Genomic DNA, 16,766 nt, shown 5'->3' with positions numbered 1-16,766 from the left:
TACCTGGAGGGGGCAAGTAATCTTAACTCTGAATCTCTTATTTTCTCAAAGACCATAAAAAATAAATACTCCTCTCTGCATAACCAGATAAACGGAAGAAATATGTTCTAATCTGGTCTTTGTTAATAGTAGGAAAGGATAAAAGAGACAGATAAAACAGATAATGCCCTTTCCTCTCAAGTTTACTTTTTGCCATCATAAAATTGCAAAGTAGATCACATCATTATTTGAGATTTTATAATTTTCAAATCCATATTTGAAAGTAAAGAAAAAGGAGACTAAAGTCATACTTTGCAAACCAAGTTCTATGCATAGCAGTTTCACAGAAACTCCACACTTCTTTGAGACCAACTTTGTGGCCAGAGCACCTACCATAGCAAGGCTGAGATCAGCGCCAGAGCAGCAGACAAGCAACCTTTACACTGTTACTCATGCCTTTTTCCGACTCCCCAGCTCGTTCTGTCTCTGCTGGTCAGTGCGGAACTTTTCTTCATAAAGCTTTGGTTGCTAGGTGACATTTTTTCCTGTTTTCTTATGACATTTTCTGACAGCATCTCCTGGGAGAAAAAATAGTCACTGATGATAAAAATCACAGACACACACACACAAAATGGCCAATCAGCATGCTTAGAAGACTGGTTTTCCACATTATATTTTTGTTTATTCAAATACCTAACATGTTCTGTAACCCAAAAGCACATGTATTTCCATTGCAGTTGGGTTTTTGTAAAAATTATTTTAGTAAGATTATGTTTATCTAAGTACCTGCAATCAGATTCATGGCTCAGATGATCAAGGTACGCTCTCCCTAAGCCTTTATGTGCTCCTTGCTAAAAGACATAGCATCTGGGGATTCTTTTTGTACCTATGTGAAAGGCTTACTTTCCTTAAAACTCTGTCTCAGTGTGAGCTAAATCACACCATACTGACAATCCAGAACTTGAAAACTGGCTAGACCTTATTCTCCAAGATGTCCACTTCCTTACAAAATTAAAATAACAATATCCAAATATGTATAAATGGAATTAAACAAAGTATTTAGGTTACATGCTGCATGTAACCAGCACATGAATGCCTCTCTCAGTCTCCAGGATACAAAAGACAGCATTTCAAATATGCGCTGCTCCACTTACATCAGATCTATGTTAACAATGTGAAGATTTTCACTGTCATTTTTGGACATGAAACTAAACTACTGATAAAACTTCATTTATGTATTTGTGACATACTATGTGTAAATTTTTACTATGGAGCTACAAATATCATTTTCCTGCCAACAAAATCAGGTTACAGACTCAGAGGAAAAAGGCAGGTCAAAAAAGCGTGCATCTTTTGCAGAAGAAGGAGTTTTTATGAGCAAAAAATACATGAAAGAGATGTCCAGCCTCCTGCCCCTCTCCTGCTACCCATAAATTTAAACCCAAATTGAGAAGTTAATCTGATGTGTTTGGTGAAGGTGGAATTAGTAATCATTTTGCCCTCCTGTGTGCTGCAATTCTGTTTTGTGGATGCTTTTTTCCTTCCGTATAGACATCACTGAATTCAGGTATAAGCAGTCCACACTTTCCAGGGCTAACTTCAAAAACAGGTACAGGGCAAGAAACTTTTAAACTTGACTTCTGAAATTTTTGTACAGTTCGAGCAGCTAGACTTTGGGTAGAAACTTGAGAACAAGCAAATTCTGTTCATAATTTTGAATAAGTAGTTCACAGATTGTGGGCATTATTTGAAAGAGTAACATTTTAGTCACTAGAGTAACATTTTAGTCACTGGCCAGCTTAGGCTAGTATTTCTCCCTAGGTAAACTGTATCATATATCTTCAAGATACCTATATAAAAACTGTTTTCATGTCCTGTACTTCTATCTCTCTAAAAAAACAACCAAAAAAAACCCAAAACAAAACACAAACAAACAACAACAAAACTTTGTCATCTATAAGAAGCAAACTGTCAGATACTGTCCTCAATAAGGAACGTTTATCTCAAAATATTTTGTAGATACTACAGCTTCTGTCTTTGGATAGATGATCCACTGTGGATTACACATTTGCATCTGTGCTAGACCTGATGCTTATCTGCAATATGTGTAATGCGAATCAGATCATTTGAATCAGAAGTTACTCAAACCATGCCAAATAGAATTCAAAGAAGTTCAGATCAGGGCAAATCCCAAAAACTTTCTCTTCACTTTCCCATCATTAATTTTCCCTGCTGAATACAAAGCCTTGCATTACATTTTATTTTCTACAACATCTTTCATCTTGCACTCAACTTCCAGTACGTTTGGATGACCATGCAAGCTTCCACTGAATGTCCATCAGTTAGAAATGCCAACACCTGCTAATTTCTTTATTTATATAGATGAAGCCTTATGACTTGTTTTGAACAAGTTCATCACAGTCTCTTAATTTGTTATCTTTCATGCTGTTTTATATGTAAATATAAGTCTACTTAAAGATTTATAGAGCTCCTGGATAAAGACAGACTCTTTCATCAGCTGTCTACGTGAAAAGATTAAATCAGGTAAGAATGAACACAGTGCAGGCAGAGGCCACCAGAAGAGTAGTGACAGAGAGGTAATGTGTTTATGCAAGAAAACAAAGGAGAGAAACAGAGAGATCCTTTGCAGAGTGGTAGAAGGGGAGAAGGACAGTAGCAACAAGCTCTTTTACCTCAACCCCTACACATGTTTGGAAGTCAAGACCATTTTTTTCCAGTGTCTAGGAAAAGCAAACATGTAAGTGGTGATAAAAAAGTGATTGCCTGAAGATGAACTGTTAGAAAACAGTGTGATTCAGCCATCCCTGAACTGCATTATGTGGGCTTCAGTTATCAATAGGATCATTTTACAGTCATTGCAGGAGGGCACACAGAACAGTTATCTTTGCAACATAGTCATGGCACTTATCTTTCTTGTCCCTCTTTAAGAGTTTCAATCAATCCTTTGATTTCTAGAATTCAGAAGGATTCTTGAAGCATTCCCTTTCATTTTGCAAGATCGAATAGCATTCTTTGGTTCACTAAAGAAAATAAAGCTGATCCACAAGGCTACATGAGTCATTAAATCCAAATAAACCAGCCTCTTGAGGGTAGGCTTCACAAACCAAAAGTAGCCTGGGAGGACCCACAGAAGTTACACATAGCTATTCCTGAGTGAAACCGACTTAACTGCTCCTGCAGTTAATCTTTGCTAAAACAAGATGCAGCTGAAGTTTCTCTGCCATTTTTAGCAGCTCAAGAAATTTGTCTACAATAAAATGTTTCCTTGTTTCTGATGCAGGAAGTTTGGGGTGGTTGTTTTTTGGTTTTGTTTTCCCACTCAGCATGCTATTGTGCAGTTTGAACTCATTACATCACAGGGTAGTGGAAAAAGAAACCTCTCCGTACCCCACATCTTAAATTAAAAAAAAAATAATAATAAATAATAATAACAAAACCAAAAACAAACAAACAAAAAACAAACAACAAAAAAAAATCATAAGGTGAACTCTAAAATGTACATGTAAGAATATGAACTTTCTGCCAGGGTTAAGATGATGCCAGCCATATAGAAAGTTGTAAAAACAACACATTATGAAAACAGACATGGAGAGTCCTAGTCATGGTCCAGCATTCTTAAAATAAAAAAAAACGTTTACAACGTTGTTACTTTCTCTTTCAAGATGGAAAAGTCAATTTCATAATTGGTTTGGTATTTGGAAAAAAGATATCTGCATACGGGAAATTATATAAACACTGTGCAAGGGAGGCAAAGTTAGCCATTTCTGAGAAAGCAGTAATTTGTGTGAAGCAAACTTACTTTCAGAAGGTAGGCTGAAGTCCAACCTCAATTCAGCAGTAAATCAGTCATTTTGGAGAGAGGTTTAGAGAGAGGTTTAGGGGTGAGAGCATTAGCACCTTGAGTAGATGTGCAATGAATTGAAGAACTAGGAAACCACATTTTAAACAGCTTAATTTTTACTAATTCCTGCAATTTATATTTTGTCCGACATCAAGGTAAATATTAAGTCATCATGTGAACGGAAAGAGCTGCCACTCACCTCATTTTTAAAGTTACTCAGAGGTTGTACGCCTCCTCTTGCTTACTGTGAATAAAAGCCAGCTAAAAATTCAGCAGATACTTCTGTGTTACATTTTCCAGCAGGGAGAAGCAGTCTAAACTATTTGCTTGATTTTCCTGTATAACTATGTACAGATTCTGTAGTGCAAGATTTCTGAGTGCCGTTGTAAAGTGAATTCTTCACTGCCAGCACCTCAGCCTCTTATCTAGCAGTAAAGTGAGTTCAGTAACTGGTCCATTAACAGAGAAGTTAATAGCCACGGCTTTACTCATAGAGCTAGAATTCATCCCTACAGGCATCTAGTTTTCTAGCTAGGGTAGCTAATAATTCTTGCTTTGCCCATTGTATTCTTTTAAAACCTCCCCTCATCCCAAACAAAATAAATAAAACCCCACTGCATTCTGATGAACCATCAGTTCACACTATTGCTGTCCAGTATGGAAAAGATCTTCCACTTTCACTGATTTGCCTCTTATTTGAGTGGCTACAAGTTGAGAGGGCTCTAGCTGTAGTGTACTTGTGATTGAATTTCTTGTGACTCGAGTGCCACTGAAATAGTGGGAAACACAAACTGCTTTTACCCAGGACATGGCACAGAAGAGGAAAAATGGCTATCGTCATTTCCTTCCCTGATTTCTGATTGGATTGCCACTAGTTCTGTACATTCTGAATAACAGCAGCTTTTATGAGAAGAAAATGGCCGTGGTTTGATGATATTGTTTTGTATGACTTTCTGATTAAACATCCAGATATGGCCTTGCTCAGTTGCAATCTAATCACTTTGAGTGCCCTGCCAGATATTCATGATAAAGGCTTGCTATGTATTAGGTAAAGGTTTCTAAAAAAGATCAAACTCTGCAGAAAAAAAAAACCAAACCAACAGATATTACATCATCATCCAATTTAAAAGTAAAGGTTAACTATTCAGCTACATGTTTTGGTCCAGGATTAGACTGCACCTTCAGTCTTCATGAGGGTGATCAAGTAGCAGACCTGATGCTTCTGTTGATAGATCCCACATGAGACAGAAGTCATTGGGAAAAGTTTATTCAGAAAATCCAGAGAAGTCAAAATACAGGCTCTTGAGTATTTCAGAGAATAATTCCTTCATTTTACTTCCCTCTGGACTGAACTTCTGTGTCTTTTTTGTTTTGTTTTGTATTGTTTTGTTTTGTTTTTTTCTAAAAAGTCCCTTTGTTCTCCAGATCCACAAGGCTCTGAATATTTTTCTGCAGATAAGCCCCATGAGGGGACAGGGCCACTGGCTACAAGATTGATAGAGTGTACTTCAAGGGTTGGGGAGCAACCTACAATGGGGCTGTGGGGACAGTACCACTGGGGATGGGGAGAGGGGTACACTGGGCTGCAGAGCCACCAGGGATGGGAGCCTGGATAGAGGGAGGCTGTGGGGACTGTGGGGATGGAGAAGACCACAGGCTGGGGGCAGTGGAGTGTGAGGAGGGCTGTAAGTCCCCAGGGGCCATAAAGCACAATGGCACATGGGGGGTCAGCAGGGTTGTTGGAGTCTACGGAGAGGAAGGAAGTGGATGCTTGGGGGCCTAGGGGTCTGTGAGTAATAACGTTTGCCCATCTCCCTGTAAAGGTATCCGCAGATGTTGGAGCCTGAAGAGTCTCTGGTGCTTGCAGAGGTTGTCCTGTACAGTGTTAAATAGTTGCCAAAAAAGTGGAGTAAAATAACTACTGTAGCCCGAGAAGACAGTGGTTACGCCTGATATATACAGCATCATAAATACTCCAGGGACAGATGGGAGCTGCGCACGTCAGTTTGTAAAGCAGAGACCTGGCCTGTGGCAGGCAAGGTGGCCGTGCCCAGTGCCCAGCAGATGAGACTGGGCCTGGCCACGGGGGGCTGCAGGGATTGGCACGTGGGGCATCCCGGATGCCACCTTTTCCCTGCACCCCAACAAACCTGCCCAAGCACATAGAGATGGAGATAGATGGATTAGAAAAACACAATCTCAAAATCATATTGTATCACCTAAATATGGTTCTGATTTCAGGCTTTCTCAACTTCGTGTCACCATTGTCATGTCAGACATGTAAGCTTACCTAACTGCTCAGCTCTTCAACAGTTCTTTTATAAAAACCCTGGGGCTTCTGAATGAAACTTTCCTCACCCTGATAGTTTTTATCCATCTTATCTCTGGATCTTTCCAAAACTATTCAGTTTTTATTCTTGAGAATTTACTGCAGCTAATTTAACTCTAGGAGAAGAGCTGTTTACTGCTCGGTAAAGGGAGGACTTAGAGCACCTCATCTGCTCTCTGGTAATCATACACAGAAATACTTTTATTCTGTATTTTTTACAATTCAGGAGTAATTGCTATAATTCAAGCATGTACACAGGGATACCTTACACTAAGCTTCTGATGAACTGCAGGGTCTTAGAATTATTCACGAACTCAGTATCATTAAACCCACCAATAGACTTGCAGGACAGTACACGTATAGCATAGATGACTTCCTTTATTGGAAATACCTAAGAGATTCAGTCAGGACTCAAAGATCATATGAGATCATACTTTCATAGAAGATACGCTACATCTTGAAAAAAAAAATTCTGAATCCCTCCAAGACAGAACAGAGCTTAGTATTTGCAGGTCACAGCACTGTAATTTCTTTTTTAGATGATACATATTTATATTCAAACAAGCTGCACCAATAAAATTGTGCATTTCCAAGCACAAGAGATGAGTTTTATTTGCCTTTTTGAAAATCAGCTGCATTTCATTTTGTATAAATTCTCTTTTAGCTTATTTTTTTTAATCTGTCCCCCTCATTTAATTACAGTAGTGGGGATTAAAAATTATGATCATATTTGCAGACTGAACATATATATTATTCTATTACTATACTTTCCCCTTCAACTACTGCTTTTCCAAAAAAAATTGAACAAGTATTATATGAAAAATTCTAAAGCAATCTGGCAAAATTTCCAGTAGAGCTAAATGGATGTCATAGACAGACACTGTATTTCAGAATCTCCACTTTCATGTCCCAGTATGGCCTCTATAAGTCAAAAGCAAAGCAAAAAGCAGAGCAGTTTCATTGCTTGTGTAAATGGTTTTTCTTGTTTATTTCTCACTCAGTAGTTTGCCACTAGATATAATTTACCATAGTTTAGACCCTTTATTTATGTAATTTATCTTTGGTAACATCTGACTTGGACAATCACTTTGCAAGGACTTACAGGTCCGTTTTAGTTGACATTAAATTTTTTAAACACATGATTAGGGGCATTCTGTTTTCCTCAAATATTTTTCTGTTTGTGTGTTTGTTTTTTTCAATCTGATCTGAAATGCAATCAGTGAAATACTGAACATTGAATTCAGTAAAGAACTCTTCATTAAATCAAAATGCTATGATCACAAATCAGTATATTTTTCAAATTAATTTGTCCATTTTTTACTCAATCATTTATGTTCAAAATATAAAGTAAAGCTGCATTTGCCCAGTCTTCATCATAAAGCTGAGTTTACCCAGGGGATCTAAATTATCCTTCAGCCTTTACAAGAGTAAATGACAAGATATGGGTATGTAAAAAATAGTGCATAAGTTGAGTGCTGATTTGCACATAATCACTGTAGGTGCACAGAAAGCTTTGGTACTTACAAAACAACTTCTTCTGCCTCCATAGAGCCCCTGTCCAGGAAGGCAATATTGCAATCTCCCTTTTAATCACCAGTAATTTTGTCGTGATCTGTTCTTTCCAGAAATGCTTTTCTAAAAATGTTTTTAATGCAGGAATAGGCAATCAGGTGCTTCAACTCCTTCTGACTGATTATAGTTGTCTAGTTGTCTAGTTACCTATTACCACACCAAAGATAGGGCAGGTTCCCCTCTTTCCAGTTCACTTCCACTGTGTATTCATCCTGGAAAACAGGCACTTATTCCAGATCTAGTATCTAATGGCAGGAAGTTGTGCCAGGAGAGGTTTAGGTTGGACATTAGGAAAAGGTTCTTCCCCCAGAGGGTGGAGGAGCACTGGAACAGGCTCCCCAGGGAGGTGTCACAGCCCCAAGCCTGACAGTGTTCAAGAACAGACTGGACACACTCTCAGACACATGGTGTGAACTGTAGGGTTGTCATATGCAGGGACAGGAGTTGGACTTGATGATCCTTGTGGGTCCCTTTCAACCCAGGACACTCTATTTAGCAAGGCATAAAAAATGGGCTTTTATTCATGCTGTTGTTTTTATTGGAACTTAAGCAAATGAATACATCACTCTGAACAAGGTCAAAATTTAAGTGGCTTGGTGAATGCATACTTAGGTCCTGACCCCCAGTAGAAAAAATTGCAAATTTTAAAGGAATAGACTTAGTCCCATTGCATTGGATCATCCAGCCCTCTCCGTCAACTTCCTAAAAAAATGCGGATTGTTTAAAACAGCAGCTACATGAACTGCAAACATTTTAGATAGACTACAGGAAGTGTCACCTAACAGCCGCAGTCTCTAACATATTTTATTACATTAAAAAGTGTGCAAAGGATCAGATATGCCCATTTTTTTAAAAACCCAGAAGCCAACAAGACCAAAAGGCCTTCTGCCAGTCATCTATACATTACAATTTTCTGCTAAAAGCCTGTTTATATAATGAATTCTTAAAAATGCTGATTTGAAAATGGGAGCACTGTCAGCCCCTAAATGCAACAGCAGCAACAGGAGCTCATATAAATTTCAGTGCAGAAAGAATCCAGGGCCTGGCTCTACAACTTATTGTGCATTTGCTAGACAGATGTTCTCCAGGACAAGATTTAAATACTTTGTAGTAGTATAATTCAGTAGAATATGTCTATGAATAATCACCCATAGTTCACATGCTTAAGTATGGACAGGTTTGGTTTTTCCATGAAAAGAATAACCAACTGAAAAATAAAAGCTGCTTCTAGAGCTGAATCATTTATATTTATTATCAAAAATAGAGTCCTGTGCAATGTTGCCAAATTTAGTATGTTGTATTCAGCACATCAATACAAGACAATTATTTTTCTCTGCAGTCCAACATAGCAGTAATGTGATTTATTGTGGGGGCCACACTGGCTAGATGTTAATTTGGAAGGTTACTGGTCTGCCAGCTGAACATGTGCAACTTGGAAACTGGCCAAGGAGGCAGGTGGAACAGACTATTGCAAATGATGGTAATCCATGTACAGGTCCTGTCTTTGCTGCTGATGTCCTCTGGCTGCCCCACCAGAAGGAGCACCAGGAGCAAAGAAAGGCAAGAGTGTTGTTGCTATCCCTACCACCATCAACCCTGCAAGGCCATTGCTTCCCGAGCAGTGGCAGCACTGACACATCTGCCTGTGGGGAAAGAAAATGGGAAAGAGGCCACCTCAGAGGGGAGCTGATGCTGGAGTGGGAAGCAGAGCATTTTTGGTGGAGGATGAAGAGGTTGTGGGTGGACACAGGTGCTGAGGCTGCTGTGATGATGCATGGGGTGGGGAGAAGTGTTTATCAGGGACCTTATCTGGGAAGCAAAACAGACACTATGACAGACCAGATCTAAACTTCTCAGGCCTCAGTGTATTCAGGCAACTTCCAGTGGCTGAGAGTATATTCTCCATGCTGGTCTCCCCTACTTGCTCTTAAACTGCTTATCCTTGAGTCTTATAAACACAATGCAAACTAGCAGATAAAAGCAGAATACTAATGAATACATGTGAGCTACAAAATTATCTTCAAATGATATCTTGTTTTCTCATAAATGGTAGGTCAAAAATATCTGTTGCCTCATGGCAATGTAAGGAGAGTACCACCAGTCAGATGCTATCAATATATGCTTTTTTCTCCCTTTCGCCACCTGGAGCTTCTTGATCAATTTATCTCATTTGGTTTATCATTAAAATCTGGCAATCTTTGACAAATTAACATTTTTGCACCTCAATCCCAGACAGAGCTGCCACAGGAACATGCAGCCACCCAGACCTCAGGCTGCAGAGAATGCCAAGGCCTTCCATCAGTAAGGAGTGGCAGTAGAGAAAACAGTTGTGTGAGGTGTGAGCAAGTGGATGACCTGCTCAGCCTGATAGTGGAGCTGAGAGAGGAGGTGGAACGGTTGAGGAGTATCAGGGAGCTGGAAAAGGAAATTGACTGGTGGGATCAATCTCTGGCCTCCCAGAGACAAGGAAGATCACCAGCAAAAAAAGAAGATCAAGGGATTCCTATATCCTCCCTTTGCTTGACTGAAGAAGGCAGGTCAAGGGAACAGGATGAATGGAAGAAAGTCCACACTTGGGGTGGCAGGAGAAACACCCCCTTACCCACCTCACTCTACCAGGTACCTCTTGTTCAACAGGCATGAGGCTCAGGATGTGGAATGCAGTGACTTGAGGAATAGGGGGAAATGGCAGCATGTTCCTGTCTAGCATAGAAGGAGGGTCCCTGCTGTGACTACCCCACCCTCCCAGGTTCCCTTGCAAAACAGATATGAGGCCTTGCAAGTGGAGCCAAACAACAACATTGATGGAGACGGTTCAACCAAGCTGCAGGTGCCACAGAGGATAAGTCACCCTGTGCCCTCTGTCAGAACAGCTCCCACAAAGAGAAAAAGGTGGGTCGTGGTCATAGGAGACTCCCTTCTAAAGGGAACAGAAGGCCCTATATGCAGGCCAGACCCACTTCTTAGGGAAGTTTGATGCCTCCCTGGCGCCAGGGTTGAAGATGTGAAAAGAAAACTTCCTGCCCTGGTTAGGCCCTCAGACTATTATCCCCTAATAATTTTTCAGGTAGGCAGTGATGAAACCAAAAGAGGAAAACTTAAGGCAATCAAGAGAGACTTCAGGGCCTTGGGATGACTGGTTGCAGGACTGGGAGCACAAGTAGTGTTCTCTGCTCTGCAGTTGCAGCGTACGACGAGGAAAGGTGCAGGAAGACCCAACAGATCAACACCTGACTGCAGGACTGGTGCCACTGGCAGAATTTCGAGGATTTTTATGATGGTTCGGCTTACATGGCACCTGGCCTGCTAGTGACAAATGCAACACACCTGTCTCAAAAGAGAAAAAGGATCCTGGGGCAGGAGTCAGCAGGTCCTATTGAAAGGGCTTTAAACTACATTTGAAGTGGGAAGGGGAGGAAACCAGGCACAGCAGAGGCAGAGCGGTTGAGAGAACTGGGGCTGTTCAGCCTGGAGAAAAGGAGGCTAAGGGGGGATCTTAGGCCTCAGTGCTGGACAAGGTCATGGAGCAGATGATCCTGAGTGACATCACATGGCACATATAAGAAAACCAGGTGATCAGGCCCAGTCAACATAGGTTTATGAAAGGAAGGTTCTGTTTGACCAACCTGATCTCCTTCTACAAAAAGGTGACCCAACTAGTAGATAAGGGAAAGGCTGTGGATGTTGTATACTTAAACTTCAGTAAGGCCTTTGACACTGTATCCCACAGCATTCTCCTGGAGAAGCTACAGCTCATGGCCTGGATGGGTGTACTCTGCGATGGATAAAGAACTGGCTGGATGGTTGGGCACAAAGAGTTGTGGTGAACAGAGCCAAATCCAGTTGGTGGCCGGTCACGAGTGGTGTTCCCCAGGGCTCAGTATTGGGGCCAGTTCTGTTTAATCTCTTTATCAATGATCTGGATGAGGGAACTGAGTGCACCCTCAGTAAATTTGCAGATGGCACCAAGTTGGGTGTGAGTGTCGATCTGCTGGAGGGTAGGAAGGTCATACAGAGGGATCTGGACTGGCTGGATCATTGGGCTGAGGCCAGCTGTATGAGGTTCAACAAGGCCAAGTGCCAGTTCCTGCACTTGGGTCACAACAACCCCAGGCACCGCTACAGGCTCAGAGAAGAGTGGCTGGAAAGCTGCCTATAGAAAAAGATCTGGGGGTGTTGATTGACAGCCAGCTAAATATGAGCCAGCAGTGTGCCCAGGTGGCCAAAAAGGCCAACAGCATCCTGGCCTGTATCAGGAATAGTGTGGCCAGCAGAGCTAGGGAAGTGATTGTCCCTCTGTACTCGGCACTGGTGAGGCCCTGTCTCGAGTACTGTGATCAGTTTTGGGCGCCTCATCCTAAGAAAGACATTGCAGTGCTGGAGAGAGTTCAGCAGAGGGCGACGAAGCTGCTGAGGGGCCTGGAGCACAAATCCTGTGAGGAGCGGTTGAGGGAATTGGGGCTTTTTAACCTGGAGAAAAGGAGACTGAGTGGAAACCTTATGGCTCTCTACAACTACCTGAAAGGAGGCTGTAGCACAGAGGGTGTTGGTCTCTTCTCTCAAGTAACAAGTGATAGCACAAGAGGAAATACCTTCAAGTTGTGCCAGTGGAGGTTTAGATTGGGTATTAGTGAAAAATTCTTCACCTAAAGGGTTGTCAGGCATTGAAACAGGCTGCCCAGGGAAGTGGTGGAGTCACCATCCCTGGAGGTGTTTCAAAGTTGTTTAAAAGAGGTTCTTAGGCACATGGTTTAGTGCTGGAGTTATGTTATAGTTGGACTCCATGATTCTGTGGGTCTCTTCCAACTGAAATGACTCTATGATTCTGTAATTCTATGATTCTAACTCCCTGAAAAACTATAATACTTTCACTTAGTTGCTCACATCATTGCTATTACTAATATAGCACATACTCTTTTTGTAATGGCATTAGCTATCATGCAATTTTATTCCCAGAGGCGGTCAAAGATTTACCATGTGAGATTACCAAAACTTCTTTAAGACCATGAGGTAGTAGAGTTGCTGAAAATGTTTTATAGCCTGAAAAACATAAAAGGCAGAAACCAGTATGAGTTAACATGGCTGTAAATGTTTGCTGCCTTGCAGCTGGTGAGGAACCCTTCATTTGAAGATCCAAAGTTTTTAAATGAGTGAGGCTCTCCTCTAGTTCAAAACCAAATCCTGGACAGATAGTAATCTGTGAACACAGAACAAGAATCAGCTAACAGTTTGAAGACAGCGTACAAAGCATTATTAAAAACTGACTAGGCACATGAATTTGTCATTACCAGCACAACTGACTCTTGTGATATTTTGTCTTTTCCATACAGCCCCCGAAGGTGTCAATGGACTGTATCTGTATTCGGCTTTCAATTAAAAAAAAAAAAAAAAAAAAAAAAGGAAAAAAAAAAAAAGAAAAAGAAGGATTTCTTTTTTATGGTTGGGAGTGATATTTATGGGCCAAAAAAAATGGAAAAGTTTGCATCTTGAACACAAGAATGAAGAAAAACATAATTCAAAAGTTGTTTTATAAATCTCAGGAGTTTTATAAATCTCAAGTGTTTTATAAATCTCAAGAGCCTTCACTGGGAAGGTGCACTCATCTCTTCTCACTCTGCTACCTCCTGTTGAAATAAATGGCAACCTCCTGTTGACTGGTGGGTCTTGAATTAGCTATAGGAGTATGAAGTTGGCTGTTAAAGAAAGCACATTTTCTTGTTCAAGCGCTACAGACTTCCATCTGCTGTCATTATTAGTAAGTCACTTTTCAACACCAGCTTCATGAGTGAGTAGGTTTTCTGCATTCAGTATCACAGATGATGCCTGGCCTCCAGCTCCATTGTAATGTACATTCAGATTTTTCTTTTCTTTCTCAGCAATGGTGAAGTCATTACCCTTTTCAAGGTAGTCCAATTCCTTCACACAGCTATAAAGTGTAATAACAATACAGTTCTTAAAGCATGATGATGCATACAACAGACTAAGAAATCAGTCCTGAACAGATTGACCACACCTCCACCAAAGCAGGTGACTTTTAGTCCGGAGACTTTCCTGGACTGCTGTATGAAAGGTGAGGAGGCTACACAGTGATTCAGTTCTGTTGGTAAATATGCAACAAGAACTTGTCTTAATCATCGGAAGTTCCACGTGTAAAGGGGAATGGGTACAGTGACAGGAAGCTATTACTGTAAGGCCTAGGACCTTCAGAGTAGACATGGAACAAGGAGAGCTACCTGCCACCTTGTGGGTCAAGAAGAAGGAGTGGAGCTTACAGAAAATTGTTTTAGCAGATGTCTTAGGAACTGGCTGTGATTTTTTAACACCTGGTTTCTGCTGATTAAAGAATTTTCAGACCAGTCCCACTTGTAGATACCTTCTTTCAACATCACCACATCTATTACCTGCTGCCTGCTACTAGATGACTACCACATCTGCCTGCCATCTAGGTATTGTCTGTGATCCTGATCTCCTTGGCCACAAAACAGATTGTGTCTAAGCCTTGCAGATTCTTCATGGATAGTATTTTTGTCTTAGCAGTGAAGACGGAAACAAAGAAGATATTCAGTAACTCTGCCTTCTCTGTATCATCCATCACCAGGGAACCTACCTCATTCAGCAGCGGACCTACATTTTCCCTAACCTTCCTCTTGCTGCTGATGTACTTGAAGAAGCCCTTATTGTTGTCCTTGACATCCCTGGCCATATTTAATTCCAAGTGGAGCTTGGCCTTCCTCACTGCATCCCTGCATACTCTAGGAGCCTCCTTATGTTCCTCCCAGGTTGTCTGTCCCTTTTTCCACATTACATATACATCTTTTTTCCCCCTGAGTTTTGACAGGAACTCCTTACTCATCCATGTTGGCCTCTTACTTCTTTTACTTGATTTCTTCCTCATAAGGATGCATCGGTCTTGGACTTGGAAGAAATGATGTTTGAATATTAGCCAGCTCTCTTGGACCTCTCTATCTTCTAGAACCCTATCCCATGTGATTCTTCCAAGCAGGACCTTGAAGACATCAAAGTTTTCCCTGCTGAAGTCCATGGTTTTAGTCCTACTTTTATTGTCCTCCTTCCTCTATGCAGAGTCCTGAACTCCACTATCTCATGATCGCTGCAGCCCACAACAATGACATTTCCAGACAGTTCTTCTTGGTTTTTCAGGACAAGGTCCAGCAGCACACCTTTACTCATTGTCTCCTTCACCATCTGGGTGAAAAAGTTGACATCAATGACGTGTAGGAGTCTCCTGGACTATGCGTGCTTATCACACAGCAGATGTCAGGGTGATTGAAGTCTCCCATGAGAACCAGGTCATGTGATTGTGAAGCCACTTCCAGCTGTCTATAGAAAGCCTCATCAATTTCCTTCTCCTGATCAGGTGGCCTGTAGTAAACATCGACATCAGCATCCCCCTTGTTAGCTTGTCCCTTAATTTTTACCCATAAGTACTCAGCTCGTTCATCATCCCTCCCTAGGCAGAGTTCAAGACATTCAAGTTGCTCTCTCACATAAAGTGCAACTCCTCCACCTTCCCTTGCTGGCCTGTCTTTCCTAAACGGTACATAGCCTGCCATGGCAACATTCCAATCATGTGAGCTGTCCCACCACATCTCCATAATAGCAATGAGATCATGGCCTTGTGAATGAATGCATGTAGAGCTCTAATTCTTCCTGTTTATTCCCCATGCTACGCACATTGGCCTATAGACACTTCAGGGAAGTACTCAAGCATGTGGGTGTCCCATGAGGGGTACACAAGGATCCACCTCAGCCATGTGTACCCTTGAGGTGGTTTGCCTTCCGGTTCTCATCTTGGGAGGCAGCTAAGGAGCGTTTTTCGCTGCTCTGCTTGGTCTGGCACGTTCTCCAGTTGGACATGAGGGTGTGAGCATCACCACTTTGGACTCCACTCCCCAAGCTCATCAGTTTAGACCCTGCTTCACCTTGCCCGTCTATGCTTACTGTCTCATCCCACAGCATGTCCCAGATGTGTCTAATTACATCCTCCTCCTCTGCCCTATCTAATTTAGAGACCTGTCAATAAGCCCTGCTAGCGTGTGTGCAAAGACCCTCTTCCCCTTGTGTAGGCCATCTCATTATCCAAACTTGTGGTGGTGACATCAGCCACAGAGCCATGTGTTGATAGAGTGCACCCATCTGTTTCTGCTAATGTCACTGCCCATGACTGGAAGAAGAGAAGTAAAAATAACCTGTGTTCCTGACTCCCTCACCAACCATCCTAAGGCCCTGGAGTCTCTTTTAGTTGTCCTTGGATTATGGGTCACAACTTCATTGCCACCCACATGAAAGACCAGTAACGGGTAGTAGTCTGAGAGCTGTACCAGTCTAGGAAGTTTCCTGATGATGTCCTTAACCTGGGCCCCAGGAAGGCAGCAGATTTCCCTAGGAGAAGCGTCCTTCCCACATACTGGACCCTTCATACCCCCCGAGAAGGGAGTCACCCACAACTATAATGCTTCTTTTCTTTCTTATGGAGGTAGTTGCAATACAGGGGGTAGGTATTTCAGATTGTGTGAGCACCTGTGGTGTAGATGGTGTAGATGATCCTTCATTTACATCAGTCATTGCTTGACCTTCTACTTCCTCGTACATGTTGTATAGAGGCATCTGGGAGGGTGGAGTGAGAAAGGAGATGTTTTATCTGCTTCCTCAGATGTGGACTTGTTTCCATCCACCCCTCTCCCTTGACCTTGTCTTCAGTCAGGCAGGGTGAGCATAATGGACTCTCTTGATCTTGGTTACTTGGTGGTGGCTTTTTGTGCCTCAGAGAGGCCAGAGCTTGATCCCACCAGTCTAATTCCTTCTCCGCCTCCCTGATGCTTGTCAGCCTTTCTACCTCCTCCTTTAGCTCTACCACCAGGCTGAGCAGGTCATCCCCTTGCTCACACCTCACACAGCTTTTCTCTTTCTTACCATTCCATGCCAGAGACTGACTTTGGCATTCCCTGCAGCCTGAGTTCTGGACAGCTGTGTGTTTCCATGGTAGTTCTTTGTGGGTTGCTG

This window comes from Nesoenas mayeri, assembly GCF_963082525.1.
Source record: "Nesoenas mayeri genome assembly, chromosome: Z".
NCBI lineage: Eukaryota > Metazoa > Chordata > Aves > Columbiformes > Columbidae > Nesoenas > Nesoenas mayeri.
The sequence above is the reverse complement of the archived record's forward strand: the minus strand, read 5'-3'. Positions refer to the sequence as shown.